This window comes from Trichechus manatus, unplaced genomic scaffold (assembly GCF_000243295.1).
Source record: "Trichechus manatus latirostris isolate Lorelei unplaced genomic scaffold, TriManLat1.0 scaffold00017, whole genome shotgun sequence".
Taxonomy (NCBI): Eukaryota; Metazoa; Chordata; class Mammalia; order Sirenia; family Trichechidae; genus Trichechus; species Trichechus manatus.
Genome location: NW_004443953.1, coordinates 4,927,793 through 4,943,361, shown reverse-complemented (window position 1 = coordinate 4,943,361; position 15,569 = coordinate 4,927,793). Strand labels below are relative to the sequence as shown.

Below are 15,569 nucleotides of genomic sequence, written 5' to 3'. Positions count from 1 at the left end.
ATCATCCTAAATGGAGAGACTTTGAAAGCACTCCCCTTGAGAACAGGAACCAGACAAGGATGCCCTTTATCACCACTCTTATTCAACATGGTGCTGGAGGTCCTAGCCAGGGCAATTAGGCTACAAAAAGAAATAAAGGGCATCCAAATTCGTAGGGAAGAAGTCAAAGTATTTCTGTTTGCAGATGATACGATCTTATACACAGAAAACTCCAAAGAATCCACAAGAAAACTACTGGAACTAACAGAAGATTTCGGCAAAGTTTCAGGATACAAGATAAACATACAAAAATCAGTTGGATTCCTTTACACCAACAAGGAGAACCTCAAAGAGGAAATCACCAAATCAATACCATTTACAGTAGCCCCCAAGAAGATAAAATACTTATGAATAAATCTAACCACAGATGTAAAAGACCTATACAATGAAAACTACAAGACACTACTGCAAGAAACCAAAAGAGACCTGCATAAATGGAAAAACACACCTTGCTCATGGATAGGAAGACTCATCATTGTGAAAGTGTCAATTCTACCCAAAGTGATCTACAGATACAATGCAATCCCAATCCAAATTCCAATGGCATTTTTAATGAAATGGAGAAACAAATCACCAACTTCATATGGAAAGGGAAGAGGCCCTGGATAAGTAAATCATTAGTCAAGAAGAAGAAAAAGTGGGAGGTCTCACACTACCTCATTTTAGAACTTATTATACTGCCTTGGTAGTCAAAACAGCCTGGTGCTGGTACAACAACAGATGCATAGATCGATGGAACAGAATTGAGAATGCAGACATAAATTCATCCACCTATGAGCAGCTGATATTTGACAAAGGCCCAAAGTCCGTTAATTGGGGAAAAGACTTTTTTTTAACAAATGGTGCTGGCATAACGGATATCCTTCTGCAAAAAACTGAAACAAGACCTATACCTCTTACCATGCACAAAAACTAACTGAAAATGGATCAAAGACTTAAATATAAAATTGAAAACAACAAAGAACATGGAAGAAAAAATAGGGACAATGCTAGAAGCCCTAATACATGGCATAAACGGAATACGAGCCATAAGTAACAATGCACAAGCACCAGAAGAGAGACTAAATAACTGGGACGCCTAAAAATCAAACACTTATGCTCATCAAAAGACTTCACCAAAAGAGTAAAAAGACAACCTACACGCTGGGAAAAAATATTTGGCTACGACAAATCCGATCAGCGTCTAATCTCTAACATCTACAAGACACTGCAAAACCTCAACAACAAAAAGACAAATAACCCAATTAAAAAATAGGCAAAGAATATGAACAGGCACTTTGCCAAAGAAGATATTCAGGCAGCTAACAGACACATGAAGAAATGCTCAGTATGATGATCAGTAGCTGTTAGAGAAATGCAGATCAAAACTAAAATGAGATATCATCTCACCCCAACAAGGCTAGCATTAATCCAAAAAGCACAAAACAATAAATGTTGGAGAAGCTGTGGAGAGACTGGAACACTTATACACTGTTGGTGGGAATGTAAAATGGTACAACCACTTTGGAAATTGATTTGGCTCTTCCTTAAAAAGCTAGAAATAGAAGTACCATACAATCCAGCTATCCTGCTCCTTAGAATATATCCTAGAGAAATAAGAGCCGTCACACGAATAGATATAGCACACCCATGTTCACTGCAGCACTGCTCACAACAGCAAAAAGATGGAAACAACCTAGGTGCCCATCAACCAATGAATGGATAAACAAATTATGGTATATCCACACAATGGAATACTATGCAACAATAAATAACAATGACGAAGCCGTGAAACATCTTATAACATGGAGGAATCTGGACGGCATTATGCTGAGTGAATTTAGTCAGTCATAGAAGGACAAATATTGTATAAGACCACTATCATAAGAACTCAAGAAGAGGTTTAAACACAGAAGACAACATTCTTTGATGGTTAGGAGTGTGGGGAGGGAGGGCGAGGATTATTTACTAACTAGATAGTAGATAAGAATTATCTTAGACGAATGGAAGGACAGCACACACTACAGGGGAAGTCAGCACGACTGGACTAAACCAAAGCTAAGACGTTTCCTAAATACAATCAAACACTTTGAGGGACAGAGTAGCAGGGGTAAGGGTCTGGGCACCATGGTTTCAGGGGACATCTAGGTCAACTGGCATAACAAATCTTATTAAGAAAATGCTCTGTATCTTACTTTGGTGAGTGGCGTGTGGGGTCTTAAAAGCTTGCAAGCGGCCATCTAAGATGCATCAATTGGTCCCAACCACCTGGAGTAAAGGAGAATGAAGAACACCAAAGACACAAGAAAAGTAGTAGCCCAAGAGACAGGAAGGGCCACATAAACCAGAGACTTCATCAGCCTGAGACCAGAAGAACTAGATGGTGCCTGGCTACCACCAATGACCACCCTGACAGGGAACACAACAGAGAGTCCCTGATGGAGCAGGAGAAAGGTGGGGTGCAGAACTCAAATTCTAGTAAGAAGACAAGACTTAATGGTCTGAATGAGACTGGAGGAACCCCGGAAAGCATGGGCCCCAGATTCTCTATCAGCTCAGAACTAAAACAATTTCTGAAGCCAACTCTTCAGACAGGGATTGGACTGGACTGTGGGACATAAAGTGATACTCGTGAGGAGTGTGCCTCTTAGCTCAAGTAGATACAAGGGACTAAATGGGCAGTTTCTGTCCGGAGGTGAGATGGGAAGGCAGAGAGGGTTAGGAGCTGGTTGAATGGACATGGGGAATTCGGGGTGGAAAGGAGGAGTGTGCTGTCACAGTATGGGGAGAGCAATTAGGGTCACATAACAATGTATGTATAAATTTTTGTATGGGAGACTAACTTGAAACGTAAACTTCATTTAAACTACAACAATAAACAAAACAAAAACAATAGCTCAAAACTAAAAAAGAGAAAACTGTGGGGGCAGTTCTCTTCTGTCCTGTAGGGTTGCTATGAGTCGGAATTGACTCTGTGGCAATGGGATTTTTGTGCCTTCAGTATTAAACTCCCAATTTTCTCTCTTTACAAGAATCTGCCCATATTAAATCACATGTTTAAAACTCATTAATAAGTTCCTGTTTGCTTGAAGGAATAAGTCAAAACTCAGAAATATTACATGGTCTTCCATGACTGGACCCTGCCAAGCTTCTCATCTGGCAATGCAACAGTCCTGCCCATCCTGGCTTGGGCTTTGGCCATGATAACTGCCTTTACATTCACATCATATGCCAGGACCACACCAGTGCCCAGGAAATATAATAGCAAGCAAAAATAAGCAAGCTCTAGCCCTCATGGAGCGTATATAGTCTACTGAGAGAGCCATTAATCAAAAATTTTCACAAATAAATGGAAAATCATAACTGTTGTAAAGGTTACAAAGGGTAGAATACAGGGTTATGAATGTTCCTCACAGGTGATTTAACGTAGAGTAAAAATTTAGTAAAGCCTACCCAGAGAAGCCACAATGGAGTTGATAGCTGAAGGATGAGCAGATGTTTACTAGGCAAAAGGGTGAGGCAGAGATAAGGGTGGGATTGCAGGGAGAATGTTGGAAACAGGAAGCAGCACATGCAAAATTCTATGAATAAGCTGCCTCTATGTACAGTTGATTATTGTAATTAGTGTCAATAAGTTGTATACCTGTAAAAAGTTGAACTGGCAAAAGTTCTGCAGTAGATATATTTACAACAACAACAAAAGAGTAGCTGCTGAGCCTGCTTATATATAACCAAAAACCTCATGGGATTTGGTTTCTTGATTTTGGAGGTTAAGGGTCATGGTTTCATAGGACATCCCAGTTAATTGGCCTAATAATGTGTTTAGTGATTCCTTTTTACCTCCTAGTTCATTAGGTAGTGCCTGAGTTCTCAAAAGCAAGCAGCCATCCAAAGCATGACAATTGGTCTCAATTGCCTGGAACGACAGAGGAAGAAGGAGAGTCAGAAATAGGAGGATTATATGGAATGTGTGGCTAACTGCCTCCATGAACAACTACCTCCTTTGCCATGAGACCAGAAGAACTGGATAGTGCCCGGCTACCATTACTGAACATTTTGATCAAAGATTCCATAGAAGAATCCTGATCAAAAGGGAGAAAATGCAGAACAGAATTTCAAATTTTCACAGACTCCTGACTTTCTGGAGCCATGGGGGCAGGATGAACCCCTGAAACTACTACTGCCTTGAGATAATCTTTAAAACTTAAACCAAAATTATCCCCCGAAGTCTTTTTAAAACCAAACAATAGTTTAGCTTAACTGGTAAAAAACGTCTGCCTTGAGCATTATGCTCTTTTAAGAACTATCTATATGGGATCAAAGTGACAACAGCAACTCAGAAGATTAGATATTTCATGGGGCAGAGAGTTTACGCTAATGGAGGAGGAAGAACTCAGCAAAGCAGGGTGAGAATGACTGCACAACTCAAAGAATGTAATCAATGTCACTGAACTGTACATGGAGAAATGGGTGAGTTGGTATATGTTTTTCTGTATATATTCTCAACAACAACAAAATAAATTTTTAAAAATTCTATGTATAGGGATTACGTTTCCACTGTTCTCTCTGATGGCCCTATCTAAAATAGCACATCCCCCTCCTCTCCATGTCACCCCTATCATATTACTCCATTTTATTTAAAAGCAAATCGCGAACTGCAACTACCTTGTGTATTTATTTGCTTATTTATAATGTATTTACCTCTCTCCACTAACCCCCAAAAAGGTAAGTTCTCTGGGAGGAAGGACCTGTCTGTTTTGTTCACTGCTGCATCCCCAGTGCCTAGAAAGTGCCTAGAACAGGGCCAGGTTTGCTGAAAATGAATGTATGAAATAGCCATCCAAATGATTTCACCTTTTCAACCTCCCCTTCTTCAGTCGCATTGACTACTTCCTCCTCTGTGCCTGCACCCAGCTCTCAGCAGATTTCTACTACAGCCCTTGCCACCTCAAGTGTCCTGTGACTACAGCTGTATTACTCTCTACTAAACTCTGAGCTCCTGGGTGGTAAGGACTGTGTTTTACTCTTCCTTGTGTCCCTGGTATCGAACAGAGAGTGGATGCTCAATATGCGTGTGTTTAATGAAAAACTATCCATGTGCTTTTTCTGTTTACTTATAATTAAGCAAAACAGAACATGTCCGTTCAGTCTAGACCCAAACTGAGCCATCTGTCATACCTCAATGACCTCCCTTGCCTTCTTCCTTTCTCTTTCTGACCTTTCTATATGTATATACAAAGTCAAAGCCAGTGGGTGTTCAGTCTTCCCAATGGGAAAATTAGTAATAATGATTAGCGTTCAAAGTGCTCATGGACAAGTACAATATAATAATGCTACAGTGAGAAAAAAAATATTAAAATCCACCCAAAAGTTCTTTTTCAGTCTAAGAGATTATTCTCGCTATCACTGACTACTAAGGTTAAATTATTTTTATACCTTTTCAAGTGATACTTTGTCCTAATTATGATCTATATTCTGTGACTTAAAAACCCAAGTATTCAGGTGGAGGCAGTGGTTTTGAATGAAAATTCTAGCTCAGCAACAAGAAACTCTCTTGAGTAAAAGGGAGATTTTTTTTTCTTCTAAAAAGGTTTCATTTCTGTCACACTGCTTCTCACTTGAAATTTAGTTTCTATTCAGAATTATGGTGCATGCATTGTTGTTCTTTGGGGAATATTTTTCAATAGTATTTATTTTCCTTTGGTTTAGGGCTATTTGGCTTCTCTTTCCTCTTCTATTTGTTTCTTCTAGTGTGAATGACAAGTTAAATAACAGAAGAAGAGCCATAAAAAGTGTCCCCTATACTGCAAAAGCTTTGGAATAAACACCATTTTTCCAAGTTCAAGAATTCTTAAATCCTATATATTCTCCAAATTCAGTTTTTCTGTGTGGCTTACTCCTCTAAACAGGTCATAAAATGGGCATTCCCAACGTTAACTACTGAATATGTTAGGGAAAAGAAAGCATAAGAAAAGAAAATATTGTCTTATTTTGGGTTATATTGAAATGTAATTACCTTTGCAAGGCAAATTATCAGATTGTTAGGATATGGGTGAGAGAAAGTGGGGCAGTTTGGGGGCTGTGGGTAATCCCTGTGGCCCTTCTACTAATCTTCCCAAACCAGTGAAGGCAGCAAGAGCATGACACACCTTACTTAGCCTTTGTGATGTTCTCATCTGGATGTTCTCATCGGTAGCAGAGTGATTGGCCAACAGTTATGAGATGTAACTCAAGCAGGTCCTAATAAAGGACCGAAAAAGGAGCTGGTGGCACAGTGGTTAAATGCTTGGCTGCTAACTGAAAGGTTGGTGGTTCGAACCCACTAGCTGTTCCGTGGGAGAAAGATGTGGCAATCTGCTTCCATAAAGATTACAGCCTTGGAAACCCTATGGGGAAGTTCTACTCTGTCCTATAGGGTTACTATGAGTTGGAATCGACTGGACAGCAATAAAGGAATAAAGGACCAAAGGTTCCTAGGTGGTGCAAACAGTTTTCACTCAGCTGCTAACCAAAAGGTTGGTGGTTCAAACCCACCCAGTTGTATTACAGAAGAAAAGCCTTGCAATCCGCTTCCATAAAGATTCCAACCAAGAAAACTCTATGGAGCAGCTGTACTCTAACACATGGGGTTGTCATGAGTCAAATCAACTCAACAGCAATAGGTTTTTGGTTGGTTTACCAAGTGCTTACCCTGGGTGGTGCAAACAGGTAAGCATTTGGCTACTAACTGAAAGGTTGGTGGTTAAAATCTACACAGAGGCACATGGGAAGAAAAGTCTGGTGATCTACTTCCAAATGATCACAACCCTGAAAACCCAAGTCTGAAACACACGGGCTCACTATGAGTCAGAATTTGCTTCGATGGCAACTGTTTGTTTGTTTGTTAATAAAGGACCAAAGTTCAGCTAAGATTTACTTTATCTAATTATTTAGGCAGATTTAGACTTGTCCCTAAAATAATGTCATCCTGACTCATTTGCATTCTAATATGTTTTCTTGAATAGGAGAAAAACTTCTAGCCTTATAGCTAAACCAAAACCAAACCTATTGCTGTCGAGTCAATTCCAACTTATAGCGACCCTGTAGGACAGAGCAGAACTATCCCATAGGGTTTCCAAGGAGCAGCTGGTGGATTCAAATGCCAACCTTTTGGTTAGCAGCTGAGCTCTTAACCACTGTGCCACCAGGGCTCCAGCCTTATAGCTAGGTGTTGCATATTCACTGCACAAACCCACAGTCTAGTTTATATATGCCATAGCCAAGAGACATGTCTTGGTGTTTATTAAAAGTGATATAAGCAGAGAATGAATGATCTCTAGTTCTAATACATAGTCTATCTTTGTTTCAGTTACATCCATTCGCAGTCTGGCATGCATACTGACTCTATCAGTAACCCCTTGCCCATCCAGCCTGCAGTTTGATCATGGCCCTGATACAGGAATTACACAGAACACAGAAAACATTTGCTTTCTTGTTATTGCATCTACTGTAGACTGTCCCCCAAAACCTGCCACACAAACTTTCTGACTCAAATACAGAAATCTTTTTTAAACTGACAAGATGCAGAAGTCTAATGGAGATGCTTTAATACTAAGGAAACCCATGCAGAACATGGCCTTGACAAAAGTTCTCTCTCTTATCTAGTTCTGAGAACCTCACTGAGTTGTGAAACAAAATTTAGCATCAACATCATATAATATCAGAATGGGAAACTATGACTTAGCTTTCATTATGACTTATTATTGAGGATAATAAACTTCTTTCAAAGGTAACATAAGAGTAATGCCATTTTGATTTCCTGAACTTTTCTCCTCCCTAAGATGACAATTTACCAAACTGAACAGGATTCCAGATTTTTCTGGGTAATAACACTCAACAGATGTGAGTATTTTAACAGTGCTGTGCTTCATGATTATAATTACCATCATTCATTTATGATCATTAATGCCCTTCACTTAGACCCCCTTCAAAATGTCACCTCAACTACCACACACCATTGCTTTACCTACAGATAAAGCTGGTCAGGAGACAGAGAGTGGTGTTTCTATGCACACCAGGTAATAGCATACATGAAATTTGAAGTTTTAATATAGAATGTTGACATTACTTTACATTTTGAGGACTCCCCTAAATGAAAGGTCACCTTTGCTCTTTTTTCTGAAAGTCAAGAAATCCTTTTTTTACCCCCAACCCCCACCCCAATCAATTTCAAATAGCTGAATAAGCCCATGGATACATATTTTCTCCCCAGCTGGCATAAAGACTCAGACTCTATTTTTACTACTTTGCATCTACATCCATGTCTTCAGATAGTGGCTGCTTAGTAAGTTTTGACTGATGGACAGTAAGTAAGCAAGAGAAAATATCTGGCTTTTAGAAATTCAACTTTTATTGCTTTTATTTCTTAGTTTCCAGTAAAACATAGATTCTCCTGTTCCTCTAAAAATGTTGAAATAAGTAACATGCCTAGAATGTTAACCACACTGGAAATAAATATGGCAAGCCCAGGAAGAGAGGAAAAAAGAGTTATTGCCTGAACTTGTCATAAGCATATGCCATTCTTAGACTACCATTCAATATCAGGTGCATTGACATCTTATTCTTTATGACTCATATAATTTGTAAGTTCAACTGATTGTGCATATTTATTTGGGTTTATAATTTTACATTCTTCCCTGTCTCCTTCACTAGGTCATAAATTATGGGGACAAGGCACTTGTTGTACCTTTAGTTTGGAATTGTGGGTAAAGCACATGATTTGAAGCTGACGAATCTGGATGGCCTCATCCAGTGGTTAATCATTTGGAATCTTTTTTTTTTTAATCTAAAAAATGGCAAAGGTGACATCAACATCCCAGATCTGTGAAGAGGACTCCCAATAATATATGTAAAGTGCCATCCACATAGTAGGTGCTCAACACGCCTATCTATCACTATTATCATTATTATTATTATTATCCACCCTCTACCTCCTGCTTTTTAATGCTGTTAACAGTGCTTAAACTATAGCTTTGAAGATTCCATACACTGATTGGGTGAAGGGAAGAAAACACTGAATGTCTAATGTAGATTTTGTTTTTCTACAAATATCAGCAAAAATAGTAACTTTTTTTATGATTTGTAAAATCATTCATCTCTTCTGTACTTAAAAAATATTCACCAGAGATAAGCAAGGAGGACAGATTATACTGGATCATAACCAAGTATGTATTACTGTCTATAATATACTCTGGTTCCCATGGTCTATATTACACAGAGCAGAAAAGGCACATGGAGATATCTAAGAATGGGGGAGCTGCATTTCTTTATGACCTTATTTGAAAGATAAACTCCTTGGGGAAATACAATTTATTCAGATTATCAAGACCCTGCTGTGCAAATCTACAGTTTGGAAGCACACTATGGAGATCAAAAAATATTTACTTTATTCTGTTGGGTATAAAAGCTTTTAATGAATGCATAATTAAGACAAAAAAAAGTATATACAGATTTAGAAATTCCACTGCTGAGCCAAGCCATTAATATCCAAGGCACCATACCCAGTTGTGATTCCACCTGTTTCCTATTTGGATTACAACCTAGTTATAAATCAAGGCATTATGTGACTACACAACCTGGTGCTTCAGAAAACGATTACACTATAGGACTAGAGGATGCAACATAAAGGGTATCGGTGCGGATGCATGGGGAAGGGGCTGATCTTTTGGAACATGTTGAAACAAACAAACCAATAAACAAAAACCTAAACCTTTTAACAGCCTTGGGATGAATCATGTAGAAAAAGAAGTATTATTGTACACCATTATGCAAAGAGATCTGTGAGGTTTCTTCATAATATCTTACATTACAGTTGTTAGGATAAAATCTAATTGCTACAGAAGTAAAAAAACAAGCAATTCATTGACAATGCAGGCTAGATTGCTTGTCATGATAAAATTATATAAACCCAGATATTTTCAGATGTATAAATACAGAGAGAGCTACAAATATATATGTACACACACATATATCTGGATGATTGTATGTAACTGCATATTCATATTCGTAAATTGATAGAAATATGGCATAGTTTGATTAAGCTAAAATGAAGTATTAGCAGCAATTCGAAAAAAATACACGAAAAATCCCAGCATGCTCTTATTCTTGGAGTCTTTAAGGCCTATTTAAATATATTTGTGCTGTATAACAGAGGAATTCTACAATTAGGTTACTAGTACATTTTCATAATCAATTGTATGCATAATATCCAAGGCTCGTGAATAATTTTATATTGTTCCTTAGAAAAGTCTCCAGTAAGCTGGAAATCCAGTAGAAGGGAAATACAGGGACACAGTCATCATCAATAATTAACAATTCCAGTTCCAGTTACCATGTTCTGCAAAAGGCTGCATAAAAGTTTACTTAAGCTATTGAGGGATATCAGGAGATTATCACTGAATCAGGGACTATATAGAAGAAATTAAAGTGTACGTTAATTAATAAAGTGTTGACAAAGAATATTGACTATACCATGGTCTGCTAAAAGAACGAACAAATCTGTCTTGAAAGAAGTACAACCAGAATGCTCCTTAGAAACAAAGATGGTGAGACTACATCTCACATACTTTCGACATGTTATCAGGAGGGATGAGTCAATGGAGAAGAACATGATGCTTGGTAAAGCGGAGGGTCAGCGAAAAAGACGAAGAAAGACCCTCTACAAGATGGACTGACACAGTGGCTGCAACAATGGGCTCAAGCTAACAACGATTATGAGCATAACAACAACTGTGAGGATGGCGTAGGACCTGGCAGTGTTTCATTCTGTTGTACACAGGGTCACTGTGAGTCAGAACCAACTCGACAGCACCTAACAACAAAGTGTATATTATTTTTTAATTGAAAATAGCCTAGATGGGTAACTAGGATTTTAAAACTACAATTTCAATAACTACAAACTCTTTTTTGAGACTATGGGAGGCAAAAGCAGGTTAAAATTTTTCAGAAGAATGGTAGAGTATACAAGTAATTATTATATATTTTACTACTTAATTCTAGTACATATAACCCTGGTGGTGCAACAGTTAAGCACTCACCCAGCAGCTCTATGGGAGAAAAGACCTGGAGATCTGCTTCCGTAAAGATTACAGCCAAGAAAACCCTATGGAGCAGTTCTACTCTGCCACATGGGGCCGCTATGAGTCGGAATCGGGTGGCACACAATAACAACAACAACAACAACACATAACCCCACAAAGTCAGAGAGTGCTGAAAAAAAGAACCCAATTTTGTGGTCTTTAAATAATCTGTCAGTTATCCACACAGACTGTTTGTTCTAACCATTGTATAAATAAGAGTGAGGATTTGAGATTTTTTGCTTCAGATCTGTGTTGTTTTGTCTTTTATGTTTTGGATGCTCTGAAGGATACATAACATCAAATTTTTTATAAGTATAAACTAGGACCAGTTTAAATTTATCTAAATATGATGATACTTTTAACACCTAAATATCAGTGACTTAACAAGCAGGTACTTGAAGAGGAGAAGGGTACTGTCATGGTTTGAATAATGTCCCCCAAAAAATGTGTGTATCAATTTGGCTGGGCCATGATTCCCAGAATTATGTGGTTGACTTCCATTTTGTGATTGTAATTTTATGTTAAAGAGGATTAGGGTGGGATTGTAATACCACCTGTACCCAGGTCACATCTCTGATCCAATGTAAAAGGAGTTTCCCTGGAGTGTAGCCTGTACCACCTTTTATCTCTCAAGAGATAAAAGGAAAGGGAGGCAAGCAGAGAGTTGGGGACCTCATACCATCAAGAAAGCAGTGCCGGGAGCAGAGCGCATCCTTTGGACTGGGGTCCCTGTGCAGAGAAGCTCCTAGTCCGGGGGAACATTGATGAGAAGGCCAACAGAGAGAGAAAGCCTTCCCCTGGAGCTGACGCCCTGAATTTGGACTTTTAGCCTACTTTACTGTAAGGAAATAAACTTCTCTTTGTTAAAGCCATCCATTTGTGGTATTTCTGTTACAGCAGCACTAGATAACTAAGACAGGTACGGCAAAAGTATCCAGAGCAATGGTTTTCAAACAGTGATCTCCAGACCAGTAACATCAGCATCAACTGGGAACTTTTAAGAATGCAGATTCCTGGGCCCAACCCCAGACCTACTGAATTAGAAACTGGGAGAATGGGACCCAACACTGTTTTAATCAGTCCTCCAGGTGATTTCCATGTATTCTCATGTTTAAGAACCATTGATCTGGGGTATCTGGTAGTGCAGTGGTTAAAAGCTATGCCTGCTAACCAAAATGTCAGCAGTTCGAATCCACCAGCCACTCCTTGGAAACCCTATGGGGCAGGTCAAGTCTGTCCTATAGGGCTGCTATGAGTCAGAATCGAGTTAATGGCAACTGGTCCATTTTTTTTTTTTTTTTTTTTTGGCTGTGAAGTATGCCTTTACATGAAGAAAGGAATGACTCTAACCTACATAAATATGTTCTTGCTGTAAAATTATTTGTGTGACTCCAGCCTCTCATACTCGAAGGGACTGAGGCCAGGGTACCCGGAGGTGAGTTAATGACAGAGATATGCAGTCACTTCTCAGGGCCGATAGCATGTACCTCTTGGATATGCCTGCTCTAAAAGACAGTTGTGGATACAGAGTGGGAAATGGGGTGGAGTAGATGTGTGGGAGGGAAAGCCAGGGAAAGGGAAGATGACTGGAGAGAGAAAGAATACGTGGACAGTGCTCTCCCAGTAAGGAATAATTTAATTTTTTCTTTTTTCATGAGTGCACTATTTTTATTTTCCCTAGTCAGGGAGCTTAGGACACCATGCAACTTCATTATAAAAAAAGTCCTATCACTGGGAACTCTCACGGCACATGCCAAAGGAACCAAATGTGTGTTTCTAAGTACCTACAATGCACTCAGGCTAGAGATGAAACATTTTTCCAATTATTTCTTGGATTCAGTATATGAGGATGAGGCAAAGTATCTTATTTACAGGAAAAGTAGGGGAAACAATAAAACAAAACATGTTGTCTACAAAGCATCAATATCATTTAATACGTTGCTTTATCAAAGAATTGGTTTTACCATTTATTAAAGTACAATTTCAGTATGATGTTCACCCATTTCAGAAGCAGGGGGAAAGTGAAGGTCTATTTAACTATTTTTTAAAAATAACATATGCATTTTCTACAATATCAAAAAGAAGTGGCTGAGAGAAAAAAATGCATTTTCAGAATGGTGATTATCTTCGAAATTTTCAGTAACAGACTTGTCCAGTATGTTGAGTGGAAGTAGGTAGCAAAGTCACTGACAATCTGGGAATGAGAGAAGACAGGTTGGGGAGCACTTAGGAAGATAACTGTGGAATTAACAGAGGCATTCACAAGTGAAGCACTCCATTATACTGGCTCTGGTTTCTAGGGCACCTACTATGTGGCGGATACTGTGTTGGGTGCTGTGCATACACTATCTCATTTCACCCTCCAATACATCTAAGAGATAGACTGTTTATAAGATAGCAAGTCTGTATTTTACAGATAAAGAGTGAGGGGCAAAGAGGTGCAGTAACTTGCCCAACGTCACACAGGTGTGACATATGAACTTATATCTGTCAGGCTCCAAAGCCAAACTCAACTGCCAGATAACACCAGGTGAAAGCTGATGCAAGTCACTGCTTATCATTTCTGCACTTCTAGGGGTATGTTTAAAAAAAACAAAACAGGCTGCCGCTTTGGGTGGGGACTCTGCCATCTAGACCATGTTGCTGCGAGTCACCTGGAGGCCTGCGGCCATGGCCTTGACAGCGGCTCCTGCACTGAAGTCTGGGGCACCCATTTGGGGGCTGTGCTTATACGTTATAGATCATGATCCCAGTTGGCTGTTCCCTCAGATACAGTCCCTGCTCCACAGGCGGAGTCAGTACTGCGACCTCTCTATATGGATGTGCAAGCCACAACTCCTCTGGACCCCCGGGTGCTTAATGCCACGTTCCCTTACCTAGTCAACTAATATGGGAACCCATACTCCTGGACACATGCTTATGGCTGGGAGAGTGAGGCAGCCATGGAACATCCTCGCTAGCAAGTAGCATCTCTGATTCGGGCTGACCCTCGTGAGATCATTTTCACTAGTGGTGCTACTGAATCCAACAACATAGCAATTAAGGGGGTGGCTAGGTTCTGCAAGTCACAGAAAAAGCACTTAATCACCACCCAGACTGAACACAAATGTGGTTTGGACTCCTGCCATTCACTAGAAGCTGAGTGCTTTCAGGTCACCTAACTTCCAGTGCAGAAGGGCAGGATCATCGACCTAAAGGAACTACAGGCTACCACCCAGCCAAATACCAGCCTGGTCTCAGTCATGACGATGAACAATGAGATAGGAGTAAAGCAGCCCATTGTGGAAATAGGGCAGATTTGCAGTTCCAGAAGGTTACATTTCCACACCGAAGCAGACCAGACTATTGGAAAAATCCCACTTGACATCAATGACATGAAAATTATTTATGTCACTCATGAGCATCAATGGTCACAAAATCTATGGTCCAAAAGGAGTTGGTGCCATCTACGTTAGCTGCTGGCCCTGTGTGTATGGAGGCCCTGCAGAGTGGAGGGGGGGCAGGAATAGGGTATGCGGTCTGGGACAATGCCCACACTCTTGGTGGTGGGGCTGGGGCCTGCATGCGAAGTGGAACAACAAGAGATGGAGTATGACCACAAGTGGATCTCAAAGTTAGCAGAGCAACTGACACAGAAGATAATGAAAAGTCTTCCAGACGTGGTGATGAATGGGGACCCTGAGCATCATTATCCAGGCTGTATCAACCTCTCATTCACATATGTGGAAGGGGAGAGTCTGCTGATGGCACTCAAGGATGTCACCTTATCCTCAGAGGGCACTTGCACTTCTGCCTCCCTGAAGCCCTCTTATGTCCTTAGAGCGACTGGCGTTGACAAGGATTTAGCTCATTCTTCCATCAGGTTTGGCATTGGCCACTTCACTACAGAGGAAGAAGTGGACTACACAGTGGAGAAGTACATCCAGCGTGTGAAGCATCTTCGAGAAATGAGCCCTCTCTGGAAGATGGTGCAGGATGGCACTGACTTCAAGAACATCAAGTGGACTCAACACTAGAAGAGTAGGCACTTTGTGTGGGACTGACCTCTTCTGCCTCACTGATCCATGCACACCAGACACCTTGTTACACCTAGAGGGTGTTCCATGTACAAACTAGAATAACTATAGCCCAGATGACTTCAACATCAGCCCACCTCCAAGACAGTAACACAAGAAAATTATCTTTCCCCAGCCTCGACTCCTTTGGTAGGAAACATTCCCCCGTTTCTCTCCAGAAGTCTTCCTTTGGTCTTAGAGTGGGTGGACATTCTAATCATAAAGAAGTAGGGACATTTGGTATGATACTGCTGCTGGACATATCTGTGTCCTTGGTGAGGAGAGAGTCAGAGGAACAGGAAAAAGGCTCTTCAGGACCCCAGCGCTCTATCTGGATTTTTGAGTTGTCGCTTTCTGCTACTCAGCTGGACTGACTCCT

The 15,569-nt window shown here is 40.1% G+C and overlaps 1 protein-coding gene and 1 pseudogene across 11 annotated transcripts in view; one reads left to right on the top strand and one right to left on the bottom strand.

The window, feature by feature from the left end:
• Positions 1-15,569, bottom strand: part of KLHL32 (kelch like family member 32) — a 225,724-nt gene that overhangs the window by 70,480 nt on the left and 139,675 nt on the right. The window lies entirely within an intron of this gene.
• Positions 13,773-15,151, top strand: LOC101344940 (cysteine desulfurase, mitochondrial pseudogene; annotated as a pseudogene).